The 16,055-nt window shown below is 39.5% G+C and overlaps 1 protein-coding gene across 4 annotated transcripts in view; it reads left to right on the forward strand.

Annotated features, from left to right (window-relative positions):
• Window positions 1–16,055, forward strand: part of GRIP1 (glutamate receptor interacting protein 1) — a 434,525-nt gene that overhangs the window by 286,434 nt on the left and 132,036 nt on the right. The window lies entirely within an intron of this gene.

A 16,055-nucleotide genomic window follows, 5' to 3' on the forward strand; every position in this document is an offset into this window, starting at 1 on the left:
ATGACTTTACAGGCCAGTTTTATGCTGGTGAAATACAGCACAGAAAAAGACTGATTCTATAATTGCAAGCTCCTTTGTTTCCCACTCTGTAGGATTCATATATAACAATGTTGTTTGGGAGTATTCTTAATGTGTTTGCTGACCTGCAATGTCTTGGAGAGATAGGAGCTTTCCTAACAGGCTTACCATATGAGATTTAGGAGGTTCTTAGCGGGGGGAAATGATGTGGTAATGCCCTTGATGTGGAAAGTTCACGAATGCATATATTCTCCCCTGCTCTCCTTGCTCCTCTCTCCTCTCTTTTCTTCTGACCTTCTCTCTCTCTTTCTTGTTCTTGCACTCTCTCATTTCTGTCTCTCTTTTGTTATGTAGTTTTTGAATTAGGGTTTGAGTTATATTATTTGGGTTCTGCTTTCAACTCCATTAATTTCCATCTATTGGTTTGGACATGTGGTTTGATTTCCCTGTGTCTTATTTTGCACATGGAGACTACCAGTGCCTATTTTAAAAGGCAGTGATAAAACAAAGTGTATATTATGTGATGAAGCAACTGGATTATTAACATTAAGAATTGAAACAGATGTTTGAGACATTTAGTACATTCAGTCCACAAACATTTATTGTGGCAGATACAGGGAATACAGAGAAACAAAATAGACCTCTAATTCAAATGCTAAGGACTATTAAAATATCAAAGAACAATTAAATTTCAGATCTATCTCTTGAGTATCACTTTCTGCTTTTGTGATTTATATGGTAAATTAGTACAAATTCCTGTTGACAAAGGTTGGAGGCATAAAATCAAGGATGATCTTTACCTTTTCAGTAATCTGCACCCAAAAATGTAAGTGATGAACATGTCATTTAGGCTGTGTAAAATAATTCCTTTTCCTTTCCAGTGTGAAACACACATGAATTTGGAGAACTGTAAAACTGTAAACTGTGAAACTGTAAAACTGAAACAGCCCAATAATTTAAAAGTGAAGCTACATAATTATCCAGTGATATAAGATAAATTTCCAAAATACAAGGTTCTTTTTTTTCTTTTAAAATAAATGACATTAATGACTGTATTCAGGATTTTTGTTGTCAATCAAGTCACAATCACTGATCTCAGATACTATTTATTTATACATTTTCATTTTGTTTGGGATGAGGGAGAGACAGAGGGAGGGAGGGAGAATGAGAGTCCTCCATCAAGGCACATTCTTTATGGCACTTTCTTGGGGACTCTTGAGGGTATTTACATTTTGCTTTGCCTTAGTTATCTGTATATTTTTCAGTTATGCCAGTAGTTCACACAAACTCCACAGGGACACTAACTGCATGGTCTTATTTGCTTATTTCCATAAACACCCCACATGGAGCCACTAATCATATGAATACATAGAAGGCACTTAATGGAAATTGTGGCTTAACAATGTGCTCACCCATAAATTAGTTGTCCTTACAGCCAATCATTGTTCACTAGGTATGTTGTAGAATACATCAAAACATCCATTTTATGTTGTATGTTTAAAATTAATTTACATCATGATTTCACCTCACATTGCAAAATCACATCCTGAATCTTTAGATCATAACACCTCTTTTTTTTCATTTATTAAACTTTTATTTAATGAATATAAATTTCCAAAGTACAGCTTATGGGTTACAATGGCTCCCCCCCTCCCATAACTTCCCTCCCGCCCGCAACCCTCCCCTTTCCCGCTCCCTCTCTTCTTCCATTCACATCAAGATTCATTTTCAATTCTCTTTATATACAGAAGATCAGTTTAGTATATATTAGGTAAAGATTTCAACAGTTTGCCCCATATAGCAACACAAAGTGAAAAAACTACTGTTGGAGTACTAGTTATAGCATTAAATAACAATGTACAGCACATTAAAGACAGAGATCCTATATAATATTTTTTAAAATTAATTAATTTTCTATGCCATTTCCAATTTAACACCAGGTTGTTTTTTTTCATTTCCAATTATCTTTATATACAGAAGATCAATTCAGTATATAATTAGTAAATACTTCATCAGTTTGTACCCACACAGAAACACAAAGTATAAAAATCTGAAGATCATAACACCTCTTAATCCACCTATGGTGTCTTTCTGAATTCCTATAAGTCTCTGACTCTCTAGCTATTACTTTCTCAGCTCAACTTCAGACCTTTCCATGTTTTTAATATGGACTATGCCAGCATGCAAAACCAAGGATGCTGGAGAAAAAAAAATGTATTCTTTGCTGAGAAATGTTACAGACTTTATACAGATTTTTGCATGGTCTTTACTTACATGCATTCAATGATGAGTAAACATAAAATCGTAGTTTTCAAGTAATTGTTTTTAGCAGGGATGGATTTGAGTATTATGTCTTCAAGAGAAATCATTGACTCTTTTGCGATCAAAAAGTACAGGTTTATTGCCTTACCACAGTGGAGCTCAGCTATGCTTTGCATTTTGCTTTTTTACAATGTCAAGATCAAATTATAAAATTTCCACCAGAGACTTTGCAGCCACTGGTCCTAAGAGTAAATCAGCATAAATCATTATGTTCTTAATCTATTCCTTATAGATGATCTCAGTGAATTGGAAACTTGAGTTTTTCAAGGGCTGCCAAAAATTTTGATAACATGGGGCAGGTGTTGCAGTGCAGCAAGTTAAGCACTGCACAGGCCACCTACATCATGTATTGCAGTGCCTGGGATCAAGCCTTGCTTCCAGTTCTGATCCTGCTTCCTACTAATGTGCATCCTGGAGGCAGCAGGTGATGACTCAAGTACTTGGGTCCCTGCAACCTATGTGGGAGACTCAGATGAGTTCCTGGCTCCTGGTTTCAGACTGGCTAAGTCCTGGCTGTTATGGGGAATAAACCAACAGATCAACAACTGGCAGATCTCTCTTCCCCTCCCTCCCCCTCCCTCCCTCCACCTTCTATATGTGTATGTGTGTGTTTGTAGCTCTGCTTTTCAAATACATAAAGATAAACTGTTAAAACAATATTTATAACATGACACTCATGCCTTCTTGTGAGTCATCAGCATAACCTCTTCATCTTCAGAGAAAATACCAAAGATGGAAGTCCAGAGAGTCTCCAGAGAATGAAGTCTGTGATTTTTAAATGCAACAGCCTTTTATTTGAAATGTTATTTTTCAAAGATAGAGATGTTTTTGTACATTTCTTATACAATCTCCTTTTTTGTCTAAAAAATAATTTTTGCAGGATGCTTTTATTCCCACCTACCCCATCCCTTTTTACACATTCAAACTCAGCTATTTTTCAGGTTTGTAGAGATACATGGATAAGGAAAGAGTTACCCTAAGGAAGAAAAGGGTACGCTTTTTAATTTTTTTACTTTTGTATTACTACATTAGAATAGGATATACTTTAAATTTATGTATTTATTTATTTATTTATTTTAACAGTTTTACTTATTTATTTGAGAGGTAGAGTTACAGATAGTGAGAGGGAGAGACAGAGAGAAAGGTCTTCCCTCTGTTGGTTCACTCCCCAAATGGCTGCAATGGTCAGAGCTGTGCCAATCCAAAGCCAGGAGCCAGGTGCCTCCTCCTGGTCTCCCACATGGGTACAGGGGCCCAAGCACTTCCGCCATCTTCTACTGCTTTTCCAGGCCTTAGCAGAGAGCTGTATTGGAAGTGGAGCAGCCAGGACTCAAACCGGTGCCCCTATGAGATGCTGGCACTGCAGTCGGTGGCTTTACCCACTATGCCAAAACATCGGCTCCTTAAATTTTTTAAACTTTATTTGTTATAAAAGTTTTATGTGTTTCATATATACCAATGTAAGAACATAGTCACTCCTTCTAGATTGCCCTCCCTTCCGCCCACATTCCAACCCTTCTTCCTCCTCCCTATCCTATTCCTATTCTTAATTTTTACCAAGATCTATTTTCAATTAACTTTATACTCATAAGATTAACCCTTATTCCAAGGTATTTAATTTTTTACAGCTGATAGAAGAGATGAGATGCTCAGCTTATTCATTATTAGCAGCAAATCCCATTCTCTCAGTTCTCTTCCGAACCACTGTTGGTACCCCATTCTGTTTCCTCCCCAGCCTGCTGCCTCACGCATGTCCTCTTTAACTCTTTTTTCCAACTAGGCAGCAGGTGCATGTCTTGAAGGCTCATATCTAAGTTAGTTTTTAATTTTTGGGTCTCTGAAGTTAATTGGATAGTCTGATTTTTAATCATAATAAGTATCTATGACTTTAAATTTCTGAGTCACACTAAAGTAAGAATATAACATAATATAAGGGTGGGCATTTAGTCCTGTAGTGGAATTGCCCACATACCACATCAGAGTAACTGGGATTGATATCCAACACCAGCTCCTGACTCTAGCTTCCTGCAAATGCAGACTCTAGGAAGCAGTACTCATGGCTCAAGTAGTTGGATCCCTGCCACCCTTGGGCGAAACCCAGATTGATTTTCCAGCTCCTGGCTTCGGTCCCAACCCATCTCCAGCCATTGAAGGCATTGAGTGAGTGAACCAAGAGGGTATGAAGCGTATGAACTCACTCTCTGTCTCTTTGTCTTTCTGTCAAATAAATAACTAATCTAAAATATGGTAGAATATCATTTAGGAGCTTATTATTATATTAGGTACTAAGGTGATAAGTGGTATCAGAATAGGAGTAATGTTGACTAATGATTTAATATTTAAAATTCTCTAAGGGCCCAACTCATTAAATTTTAAATGGCATCCATGGTGATAGAATCTGGAGAAAGTCCTTTAAATCTTCTGGACCAGGATTCCTCATTCACAGTGAGAGCTGACTATATAATCTCAGGTTCTTGTAGCTCTACTCTCCTGTATCTTTGAATTTAGTAAATTCTTTGAAGAGAATTTTACAAAGATTGTACAAAAGTAAAGTAAAAATAGTTTAAAAATCATACTTAAATAAAATTTAAATTTAAACCAATTTGAAGTGGTTTCAGTGAAAACCACTGTCTAAAAAGGAGAGCTGGTCATTCCCATTTTTGTGTCAAATCCCAGCAGTTGTATTGACAGTTAGAAATCTCCCAGAGATTATTTTCCAGCATTCCTATAGCAACATAATATCCACATGCTGCTTTGAAGTCATTATCTGCAAATATTTTGATCTGGGCATTCTGAGGCATTTACTAGATTAATGGAAAGTTGATTAAAAATTCCCTCATTTTCCCAAATTATGTATGATGCATCTAAAATTAAACATGCCCATTGGGGGTGAAATTAGCCCTTTTATTTTAGCATATCTTAGAAAGATGAAAATTAACTGACTTTACTGAGGTAGGGGGTAATCTCTGTGCATGATAAGTTTCTCTGAGGCCATTCATATGTCTGAGTTGGACTAGAATGACTTTTCCCTTCGAGGGGAGTATCAGACAAGCACTTCTATGGATCAGAAGGTCAGATTGGGGCCATCTTCTGCAGGTTACTGCCAAAGAACTGATCAGGATGATTTTTCTCTGTGGGTATATAATTTTATATCTTGAATTATACAATTATCTTTAAATAATATTTCACTTGATGCAATTATTGTTTTTACTCCTTCCATTAGCCATTACAGTATATAACTATAGGCCATAGCTTCCAGAGAAACAGACTGTAAGATTCCCTGTCAGGTCAGGCATGAAACTCTACCATGTTTTTTCTCCATATTTTCAAATATTTTTGCCCACAACATTTGCTGCAGTGCCCTGGTATGTAGTAAAATTATTATTTCTTATTTCTTAGGATTATTTCTGTTATACGAGTGGGTTTTAAAATAATAGATTAACTCATGCTATCCAGGGAATTAACTCTATATTACTTGTCTCTGTGATTTGCACACTGAAAATGGCTACCAGATGCCCCATCAGGTCACTCAGGAGGGTGCAGTTGCTCAGTATGATAATAACCACTGTTATTATCTACCTCCTGGATCTTATTACATTTGAACAGCCTTCAAGTACAATGAGAGAAATTGCTCAGCATCTGCCTTGAGGTTAATTTTAAGATAAATGAAGAGGTTGAGACCATACTTTTAATGTAAATTTCCTTTAGAACACATCAATAGGCAACATTGTCTTTCTCTAGTACCCAGTTCTCATCACCTGAAGATGCTGTGTTGGTAGCAGTAAATGAACAAGCAAGCAGGCTTTTACCTGATCTCTATGAGGAAACCACTCAAAGTGAAAAATCCCACTCAAAGAGAAAATCCCACTCAGAGTCATTACAGCATCCAATGAAGTCCTCCACAAGGAACATTGAATGATTGACTATTACACAGAGCACCTTTCCCACAACATTGTCTTATTTTAAAACAAGTACAATATAGAAGAATCACTTCAAAATTCTTCTACCAACCTCTTTACCTCTCCTGTCTCTGAAAACACTCTCTATTAATGTTGACATCTCTTTTTGGATGTTTCCCTGTGAGCTGTGAAATAAAGCCCAAAGTATTTTGCCTGGCACTAAGACTCTTTCCAAGCTTCCTCTGATCTAACTCTCTAAGTTTGTTTTGCTGTTGTGCTACAACCACACTGGACACTGACTAGTGGTCCAGGTTTTACAGTGTTTGTTTCTTCAGGCCTGTCATACTACTTAGAGGCATTATAGTGTAGTAGTGAAAATTATCCTGGTTTGATTCCCAACTCTGCATCTCAGTAGTTACATGGCAGACTTTTCTAAGTCTCAGTCTCCCCTTCCATACAATGGAGATTAGTCGTAATAGCAGCTGCCTTCTGAGGTTATATATATTATATATTATATATGTAATATATAATATATAATAAAATATATTATATATATACATATATATATATATATATAGTGATGGTTGCAGTTGTTAGTGCACTCAAAAACACACATGACTTATTCCTGGGACACATAGAATCCAAAGTCTGCTTTTATTGTTTTTGTTGGTATATGAACCTTCTCATTCTGCTTTTACAGCCTTCCAAATGTTCCTATTTCCTAAAGCTAGACTTTGGTAAACCCAGCTGGAAGTGATTCTTCTATCTTATTAACTCCCATGCACCTTTGTTATAAACCTTTCGTATGCCTTACCCCATTCAGTGAAGTAGTGTAGGAATTTGTGTATGGGGCTGTTTCTCTATCAGAATATAAGCTCCTTGAAGACAAGAGCTGTTTCATACCCATACTGTGTTCTTTAAAGCATTCTACATACAGAAAATATTCATTTCTTGGTTGATTGAATAATGAATGAACAAATAATTGAGTATTTAATATTGATCCTCTTTCTCCCAAACACAAAATAAAACTATTTTATCATATATTGAAGGCACTTTTAATTTGTGGTTTACTGTCCCAAACTCTATCCTCTTTTATCTTCATAGTAACTTGTTAAGGAAACCAGATTCCTTCTTGTTTTTGGAGAAGGGCAGAAATGGCTGTGTTGACCAGAGGAGTCTGGCATTTACTGATTAATGGAAGAATCCACATGACTTCCAGAGCAATAGGTCAGCTCACATAAGGCCAGTGAATTCATTTGCAACTTAAGTGAATGAATCCTATTTCCTAAACAACACACTGGGTTTTACAACATGCACGGTTGTCATATAAGGGTATGTCAAATTGTTATGGAGAAATGGAAGTTAAAGATAAGCTTAGTTTGATGGAAAAATTTTGAAATCCATGTGTATGAGCGATCTTTTTAAAAGTTCATACTATGGGAAACCTATGCATGGATTACCCTTATACATTTAATATCAATGGTTACGTTTCAAGAATATTACATATGAACTTTGTTAGCCCATGAATATTATAAGGAATTTGTGCTCCTTCTCAGTGAACGTGCATGGACTACCCTTAAATAAGATCTTTCCCCTAACTCTCTATTCTCTTCACAATGCTGTTTTGCACAGAACTCCTAAGGTCACAGACTATAAATATTCCTAGTAGTCTCTTCCTTATCATGCAGTCTTTCATCTCAGGACTTCTTATCACCTATCAGTTTGAGACTAAATCAAAGATGTTGAGATCATTGTTGTTGTTTTTATGTACATTGTGATGTAGAAAAGAAAGAATTGTTTTTTAGAAAAAGAAATCCAATGTATGTTTTTTCCCTCAGTGACACAATTTGTAAATGTCAAAGTCAACCTGTAATATCTGCTATAGGCAGATTACAATCACAGTAACTTCCATTTACTAAACTCCTATGGTGCTCAAGGTATTTTATAAACATTATCTTATTGTATACTTATATTAAAAGGCAGGCCTAAGTATCCCCATTTGAGGGATCTAAGTAAATAAAGTAACTTGACTATGTAGAAAATAGGAGAGCCAGAATTCAAACTATTATGCCTAATCCCAGAAACTTTGCTCATAAGCAATTTCATCAGAGCCATTGTAGTACAGCAGTTGCATAATAATTCTTAAAGTTCCAAATGTTTAGAACTAACCTGCAGACATCCCCTGGATCTGTGTCTCTCCTGTCTGCCCCTATTAGATGCTTCCCTCAGAGCAGTTAACAAACCAAAAGCCTGGGCCAGCCCATCCTTCCCCCTTCCCTGCTATGGGAACTGTGCATGGCCCTGACTCTTCTCTTTCCAGTCAGCTTGCTCATCTCTGTTTGTATTCCCACACACTTGTCCTTGCCTTCACTCTCAGAAGCCATTCTTCTCCCAAAGAGCTGCTGTCACCTGCCCTCCAGGGCACTGTCTGTCCCCAGCCCATCACCCCACTTCCTTTCCTGTCAGCACTCACACAGATCTTCACAGTGTCAATTGAATCCTGTCAGTCTCCTTCAATGTCATCCACTAAATGTATGCCTTAGCTTTAAGCCCTGCATACCCTGTCTGCAGGATGCCCCTCTCCGGGCTCCAGGTTCCGTTGAAGCCTTTCATTCCCAAGGCCATTTGTTCTGTACAGCCCCTCTCCTGTACCAAGCTCTCACCCTCAGTTACTTTCTAAGTTCTAATTCCTGTGTCAACTCCTTCACATACACAAACATCCATTCTTTCCCCAACTATTTTTTTAAAGATTTTATTTATTTATTTCAGAGGTAGAGTTACAGACAGAAAGGGAGGGGCAGAGAGAGGTCTTGCATCCATTGGTTCACTCCCCAAATGGCTGCAACAGCTAGAGCTGAACCAATCTGAAGCCTGAAGTCAGGAGCTTCTTCCGGGTCTCCCATGTGAGTGAACGGACCCAAGGACTTGGCCATCTTCCACTGCTTTCCTAGGCTATAAGCAGAGAGCTGAATTGGAAGAGGGGCAGCCAGGTCACAAACCAGAGCCCGTGCTGCAAGCAGAGACTTAGCCTGCTAGCCACAGCGCCAGCCACATTCGCCAACTATTTTAAAGTTTCTGCCTTAATGTTACATCTTCAGAGGAGGACCTTATCTTTTAATTTAATTAATTAATTTGCATTTCACTTGGGAGACAGAGACAGACAGATACAGAATGTCTATCCACTGACTGACTCCCCAAATGCTGGCGAAAGCCAGGGCTCAGCCTGGCCAAAGCCAGGAACCCAGAACTCAATTTGGTCTTCTACTTTGAGGGCAGGAACCCAAAGTACTTGAATCATCACTTCCTCTTTCCCAGGGTATGAATTAGCAGGAAGCTGGCCCAGAAGCACTGGAGCTGAGCTTCAAGCAAGGCATTCCACTGTGGTACACAAGTGTCCCAAACAGTGTCTTAACTGCTGAACCCAACGCTTGCCCCTTACACCCTTTGTTAATTAGGTCTCCCTAGTTTACTCGCCCAGACAACCATTACTTTTCCTTTACAGTATTCACCGCAGCTATAATAGTAATCTTTTTGTGAACTAATTTGCCCTTTTCCTATTCAAAACTGTAGAAACCAGAAGGGAAGGAACAGGGACAACACCATTTTTTTTTTAACTACAGTATGCACCGTATTTGCCTGGTACACACAAACAAGTGCTTATCAAATATTTGTTCAACAAATGAAGTACAGATGACTGAAAAGCAATGTGTCCCCTGTGTTTCACAAATGAGTTCTTCCCGGAAGAACTCCAAGGTCATAGTAAAAAATGCAATACAGCTCCCAGTAGAGATGTGAACAAGTATTCTCATTTTGATGCCCTGACCTGTTCCCTCTTTCCCTTCACAACCTCTTCCATGTTCTCCCTTCCCTTCCCTTCCCTTCCCTTTCTTTCCCTTTCCTTCTCCTTCTTTCTCTCCCTCCCCTTGCAGGAGCTTTTCCTCCAGTTATAGACTCACCTCAGGGTGACTGAAACCCAGAGTAAGAGTTTGCAATGACTCATAGGTCCACACTCATTGATTTCTCGCCCAGATGGCCATTGGCAATTTTCAGTAATTTAGAATCACCATAACTACAGTGACTGTTACTCTAAAGATTCAGAGTTTGAAGGTCTGTACAAGACTCCCCCAAAGCACATGCAATACATTATTTCTCCACAGCTCTTTGAAGGGTGGGGAGCACCGGCATCGGGTGATGAAGCAGCCTGTGTCACCATGTCCGACCCTCCTGTTTTAGAAAACTCTTATTTTAGCAAAGTAGCGATTGTGCATTTTCACAGGAGAAGTCCTTATCTGTGTGGCCTTTGAAAGCTCCCATTATGTCTTGGTTGTTTTTTTTTTTTTATTTCATAAATGTGAATTTACAAAGTGCACCTTTTGTATTGTTGTGGCTTCCCCCCCAGCCCGGTTATGTCTTGTTGAAAGCTCAGTGCTTTGTCAGCCATTTGAGGATACCTACCCTTCTTAATTGCAGCTGTGGCTGCTAATGATGAATGCCAATCTGCTGTGTTCCTTCATATCATCATCCCACCTTGTCATAGTCCATCCTCCACAGAGCCTGAGTCTTGTAGGCACTGATAAAAAGGAGGCACTGTTAGACACACGTAGATGTGACTTCGGGTAGGTGTCACGTCTTTGAAGAAGTTAGAGGCTTTACGTGGTCAGCTCACTGGACATTGTCAACTGACACATTTAATTTGGGTCTCTCAAAAGGTTAAAAGAAACTACTGAGCCACAAACATTCTATAAGGGAGTAAGAAGGAGTGGTTGCCATTAATTCACAAGAATTGGTTTATGTCCTAACCTGCCATTTCAGCAGCATTCATGTAAATGCCCCTTGACATTGCTTGTACACTTGGTTTCATCACTGTTGGCTGCTGCTGCTTACGGCTCTTTTTTTTTTTTAAAGATTTATTAATTTATTTGAAAGTCAGAGCTACACAGAGAAAGAGGGAGAGAGGTCTTCCATCCACTGGTTCACTCCCCAGCTGGCTGCAATGACTGAAGCTGTGCCGATCCAGAGCCAGGAGCTGCTTCTGTGTCTCCCACACAGTTGCAGGACCCCAAGGATGTGGGCCATCTTCCACTGCCTTCCCAGGCCATAGCAGAGAGATGGATAGGAAGTGGAGCAGCCAGAACACAAACCGGTGCCCATACGGGATGCCAGCACTGCAAACGGCAGCTTTACCTGCTGTGCCACAGCGCCGGCCCCAGCTTACAGCTCTTTTAAGTTTTTGCTTCCATCTAACCAGAGACATCTCACACTGTGGAGACCTACTGTGGGTGCCTCCAGGCCTCTTATTTCTGAGAGGTAATTTCTTCTAACGTAACACATCTGTTGCGTTCTTCCAAAGGATGTTCTCAGTGGTACACTCACCTAGTGGAGACTGCTTCCCTTGCATCTTGCTATCCTATCAAAATCAGACTGAAAGCTTAGGAGGTAGGCTTAGGAGTAGAATTCACATACTTAGGAGGAACATGGGAGGCCTTACATAGGGTTACTTTGGTCATTCATGCCGAAGATAACTTTGTCAAGAAGATTAAATATGCCACCTGTGAAAAACATTTTAAATTAATTTAACTTTAATAATTTGTATGGTTTGTATTGTCCATCTGTAGCTAGCTGCTATTGGAATAGCTTACCCAAGTTAAGGATTCATTCGTTGTAGATTATAAAACTCAGTCCATCGCAGTGTAGATAATCTAAAATAGCAGTAGGGTAATACTGTAATTATTCAGAACACTTTGAGCTAAGTAAGTGGAACAACCCATGAAAATCTAGCTAATGATACATTAGAAATGTATAGCTTCCCTCTTCTGCCCTCTCTTTTTCTCTGTTACAACTTTTCCTTGGGGTATCATTGTTGCATCTTACAGAGAAGCAAATACCAACAGAAAGTTTTGGGGACATATAACTAAGTTGCTTTTATATTTTTATATATTTTATATTCATATATTTATAAATTTATACATTTTATATTATTTTTGCCTAAGAGCTTTTTTTCCTAGCTTTCTCTGGCCAAATAAGAAAGTGATTTTTCACCTCAAGTAGGAAACTAATTAAACGTCATAGATGGCATCAGTGTGCCCTGGGATTCATCCAAGAAGAGGTATAGAAGGAAAGAATTAGCATTAACATGGAGCTAATGTCCACCAAGCATCTTGCAACACAACTTTTTTGTATCAACTCTGTCTTAGCAGTCCTGTGACAAATACATGAGCATCCTTATTTTACTTTATTTTTTTTGACAGGCAGAGTGGATAGTGAGAGAGAGAGAGACAGAGAGAAAGGTCTTCCTTTGCCATTGGTTCACCCTCCAATGGCTGTCGCGGCTGGCATGCTGTAGCCGGCGCACCACGCTGATCCGATGGCAGGAGCCAGGTGCTTCTCCTGGTCTCCCATGGGGTGCAGGGCCCAAGCACTTGGGCCATCCTCCACTGCACTCCCTGGCCACAGCAGAGAGCTGGACTGGAAGAGGGGCAACCGGGACAGAATCTGGCACCCCGACCGGGACTAGAACCTGGTGTGCCAGCGCCGCAAGGCGGAGGATTAGCCTAGTGAGCCACAGCGCCAGCCCGAGTATCCTTATTTTACAGATGAAGTAACTGGATCTTGAACAGGTTAAATATTCCAGGTCACAGAGATCATGTAATGTTCCCACATGGACCTCATAAATCTGTGCCCACAGAAGGTTGAGAAAAGTTCCAGCAGACATATGAAACAATACGTGTTTTTAAGTGTAGGTAAACGTACAGGCACTTATGGAGCTTTGTCTTTGTATATTTTGAGTTTAAGGTTTTGATTTTGAAGTGTAAGACTTAGTATTCTTTCAAAACAAAGTCATGCAGAAGAGTTTAAAAAAGCAAAAGTAGGAGGTTTTTTTTTGGAGATTCAGGCTAGCAATTAAGATTCCCATGCCCCATATCAGAGTTCTTGGGTTCAATTCCCAGCTCTGGTTCCTGACTCTAGCTTCCTCTTAATGTAGACCCTGGGAAGCAGCATGAGATGACTTAAGTAATTGGGTTCCTGCCACCCATGTGGGAGACCCAGATGGAGTTCTTGGCTCCCAGCTTTTGCTTGCCCTAATCATAGGCATTTGGGGAGTGAAACAACAGGTCAGGGCTCTGTATCCATCTTTCATTCTGTGTCTGTGTCTTTGACTCTCTATCAAATAAATAAATTTTTTAAAGTAAATAAATGTGGACTGGCGCCGTAGATCACTTGGTTAATCCTCCGCCTTGTGACACCGGCATCCCCTATGGGCGCTGGGTTCTAGTCCCGGCTGCTCCTCTTCCAGTCCAGCTCTCTGCTGTGGCCTGGGAAGGCAGTGGAGGATGGCCCAAGTGCTTGGACACTTGCACCCGCGTGAGAGACCAGGAGGAAGCACCTGGCTTCTGGCTTTGGATCGGTGCAGCGCCGGCCATTAGCAGCCATTTGGGGAGTGAACCAACGGAAGGAAGACCTTTCTCTCTGTCTCTCTCTCTCTCTCACTGTCTATAACTCTACCTGTCAAATAAATAAATAAATAAGTAAATAAATGTGAAACTATATTGTTTAACACATAATAGTTGTAGGTCTAAGTGCATGATTAAGCATATACTCCCCCCCCAACAAAATACATCCCAGAGCATCAAATATTTAATAGCAAGCATCCAAAAGAGTTCTAAGAAAGAAGGAAGAAAATGAGACAATGAATTTATTATCTACTGATGTTTAATCATTCAGGCCTTGGTATTGATTCAAATTATGGTAAAGCTTCTCGGACTCAGAGAGTGAGGCATAATTTCCCTGGAATCCTCCTACCACTTTTTTCTTTACTCTCTTAGTATCTTAAATATATCCAGAGACATCTTCAGAGGTTCCTGGGCACAACACTTGCAGCCCAGGTATCCATAATGAACCAGGATTGTTTGCCTCAGAAGGGAAGAGAGCAGTAAGAAGCCCAGAAAAAGAATTACAAGTGTACTCCCTAAGAGGGATCTATGTTTGCTTCTTAAAGTACTAAAGATATACTGAGTGATCCTATAGTGTTACCAGTAAAATACTAGGTCCATAATGAAGGCTTTACAATGGAGTAAGCTATTAGGTTTTGCCTGTTGGAAAAACCCTTGCCTTCCTTAATTCTACATGTGCAAAATGTACAGCTATTGAAATTGTGCTCCATAGATCCTCAAGTTCCCCACAACTATCTGACTTTTCTTTTCACTTTGAGTATCGGTTTAGGAGAGGGTTCTGCTTTGGTCTTTGAAATATTTTAGGAGTTAATCTCAATTTCTGTGGCTGACAGTATATCTTATATTGCATAAAATGCTATTTTCTGCTTCCAAATACCTACCCTATCTAAAACCTAGTCAGGAAATGTTGTCAGACAGGGCCCCTACTTGTGTGTACCCTATTATTTATAAAAAAACACTGGATGCACACTCTGAGAAAGAGAATGTTTATATTTACTATAGAGCTGAGGCAAGTCATGTCGAGGCCCAAATCAATCTCCCTGTACAGAGAGGTTTGGGAATTTATAAAGTTAGGGCAATTGGGACAGAACTAGTGAAACAGAGCAACAGAAATGATAGGTACACAGGAAGGGGGTGTCAAAAGTCCCTCACAGGTGCACCTTGACAAATCATGTCTTTACATGACATCATATGTTATGACGGCAGCTGATATGTCATCAGAAATGTGTCATTTAATATGGTAATGAATGCTGAGGCAACTGCTCAATCTGAGCTGATGCACACAAGCTCCAATTATAGGACAGGCTATAGCCGATCTGTCCAGTTTTATCAGGGACCCTGGAAAGACAGCTCAGCAGATATTTTTGGCAAAAGCAACTCTCATGGAGTTGCAAGTTACTAAGCAACAGGTATGCAAAGAAGTACCATGGCCAACTATGGAAGTCAGTTTGGAGAGTCATCAGAAACCTGAATATAACCCTATCATACAACCCAGGCATCCCACTCCTTGGAATTTTCCCAAAGGAAATTAAATTGGCAAATAAAAGAGCTATCTGCACCTCAATGTTTATTGCAGCTCAATTCACAATAGCTAAGACATTGGAATCAACCTAAATGCCCATCAGCAGAAGACTGGATAAAGAAATTATGCAATATGTACTCTATAGAATACTATATACAGCAGTAAAAAGAATGAAATCTGGTCATTTGCAACAAAATGGAGGAATCCCATTACGGTGGCATGTACCAGTGCCATCTCACTAGTCAAAGTGATCAGTTTCAGTTCATAATTGATCATAACAATAGGATTAATTGTCAAAGGGATCACATAAACAAGACTAGTGTCTGCTAATACTAACTGATAGAATTAAAAAGCAGAGAACAATCCAACATGGGAAACAGAATACACAGCAGACTCATAGAATGGCAGATGTCCTAAACAGCACTCTGGCCTTAGAATCAGCCCTTAAGGCATTCGGATCTGGCTAAAGCCCATGAGAGTATTTCAGGCATGGAAAGCCAAGACAATCTGGAAAAAAAAAAAAAAAACAACCTAAATGAAAGATCTCTGTGAGTGAGATCCCAGCCTAAAGAACAGGCCATCAAAGAAGGAGGTACCTTTCTCTGAAGGGAGGAGAGAACTTCCACTTTGACTATAGTCTTGTCTAAATAAGATCAGAGTTGGCGAACTCAAAAGGCTTCCATAGCCATGGCAGCTCATGACAAGAGCCTCAGGTGATTACTGAAGCCATAAATAAGAGTGTCAATTGTTAAATCAACAACAGGAGTCACTGTGCACCTACTCCCCATGTAGGATCTCTGTCCTTAATGTGTTGTGCTATGTGAATTAACGGTATAACTACTA

This window comes from Lepus europaeus, chromosome 10 (genome assembly GCF_033115175.1).
Source record: "Lepus europaeus isolate LE1 chromosome 10, mLepTim1.pri, whole genome shotgun sequence".
In the NCBI taxonomy this organism is placed as follows: Eukaryota; Metazoa; Chordata; class Mammalia; order Lagomorpha; family Leporidae; genus Lepus; species Lepus europaeus.